The sequence below is a fragment of the Arachis hypogaea genome, chromosome 9, assembly GCF_003086295.3.
Source record: "Arachis hypogaea cultivar Tifrunner chromosome 9, arahy.Tifrunner.gnm2.J5K5, whole genome shotgun sequence".
NCBI lineage: Eukaryota > Viridiplantae > Streptophyta > Magnoliopsida > Fabales > Fabaceae > Arachis > Arachis hypogaea.
Window position 1 is genome coordinate 35,698,349 of NC_092044.1, and position 1,790 is coordinate 35,700,138.

The following is a 1,790-nucleotide window of genomic DNA, read 5'->3' on the forward strand; positions in this document are numbered from 1 at the left end:
TTTTTAAAATTAGTTGTTTCTTGTTAGTCAAGTCAAGATTTCAATTTTTAAAAAAAATCTTATCTTTTCAAGACTTTTTCAAAAATCAAATCTTTTTCATTTTTCTTTTATATTTTCAATTTTTTTTTAAATTGATTTTCAAAATCTTTTTCTTTTCTTTATTTCAAATTTTCGAAAACTTTACTAACAATTAATGTGATTGATTCAAAAATTTGAAGTTTGTTACTTTCTTGTTAAGAAAGGTTCAATCTTTAAATTCTAGAATCATATCTTTTAGTTTCTTGTTAGTCAATTAATCAATTTTAAATTTTCAAAATCAAATCTTTCTAAATTTTTTTTCAAATCTTTCTCAAAATATCTTTTCAATCATATCTTTTCAAACATATCTTTTTCAAATCATATTTTTTTCAAAATCAATTTCAAAAATCTTTTCTAACTCCTTATCTTTTCAACATTGATTTTCAAATCTTTTTCAACTAACTAATTGACTTTTTGTTTGTTTTACTAATTCTTATCCTTTTTAAAACCACCTAACTACTTTTCTCTCTCTAATTTTCGAAAATCACCTTCCTCTTTTTCAAAATTCTTTTTAATTAACTAATTATTTCAAATTTTAATTTTAATTTTATTTTTTCTCCTTATTTTCAAATTCTAACTAATAATTAAAATAAAAACAAAAATATTTTTCTTTTCTTTTCGTCTAATTTTCAAATTTTCTCCTCTCTCTCATCTCTTTCTATTTATTTATTTATCTACTAACACTTCTCTTCTCAAAATTCGAACCCCTCCCTTCTCTGTGTTCGAATTTTTCTTCTTCTTCCTTCATTCTTATTCTTCTACTGACATAAAGAAATCTCTATACTGTGACATAGAAGATTCCTCTTCCTTTTCTGTCCTCTTCTTTTTCATATGAGTAGGAGCAAGGACAAGGACATTCTTGTTGAAGCAGATCCTGAACCTGAAAGGACTCTGAAGAAGAAGCTAAAGCACAACAATCCAGAGAAAACCTTACAAAGAATTTCGAAAAAGGAAGAGACATGGCCGAACCCACAACAATGCAAGGAAGATGCTTGGTGACTTTACTGCACCAAATTCCAAGTTACATGGAAGAAGCATATCAATCCCTGCCGTTGGAGCAAATAATTTTAAGCTAAAGCCTCAATTAGTTTCTCTAATGCGCAAATAATTTTAAGCTAAAGCCTCAATTAGTTTCTCTAATGTAATAGAATTACAAGTTTTATGGACTTCCATCAGAAGATCCTTTTCAGTTCTTAACTGAATTCTTGCAGATCTGTGATACTGTTAAGACCAATGAGGTTGATCCCGAGGTCTACAGGCTTATGCTTTTCCCTTTTGCTGTAAGAGATAGAGCTAGAGTATGGTTGGACTCTCAACCTAAAGATAGCCTGAACTCTTGGGATAAGCTGGTCACGGCTTTCTTAGTCAAGTTCTTTCCTCCTTAAAAGCTGAGCAAACTTAGAGTGGATATTCAAACCTTCAGACATAAAGAAGATGAATCCCTCTATGAAGCTTGGGAGAGATACAAGCAACTGACCAAAAAATGTCCTTCTGACATGCTTTCAGAATGGACCATCCTGGATATATTCTATGATGGTCTATCTAAATTGTCTAAGATGTCATTGGACCATTCTGCAGGTGGATCGATTCACCTGAAGAAAATACCTGCAGAAGCTCAGGAACTCATTGACTTGGTTGCAAATAACCAGTTCATGTACACTTCTAAAAGGAATCCTGTGAATAATAAGATGCCTCAGAGGAAGGAGTTCTTG

General features: G+C 30.7%; 1 non-coding gene across 1 annotated transcript; it reads right to left on the reverse strand.

The window, feature by feature from the left end:
- Positions 1 to 1,472: 1,472 nt before the first annotated feature.
- Positions 1,473 to 1,580, reverse strand: LOC112713766 (small nucleolar RNA R71). The gene has a single exon (XR_003158727.1). It is a non-coding gene; the product is annotated as a small nucleolar RNA R71 (small nucleolar RNA).
- Positions 1,581 to 1,790: the final 210 nt, after the last annotated feature.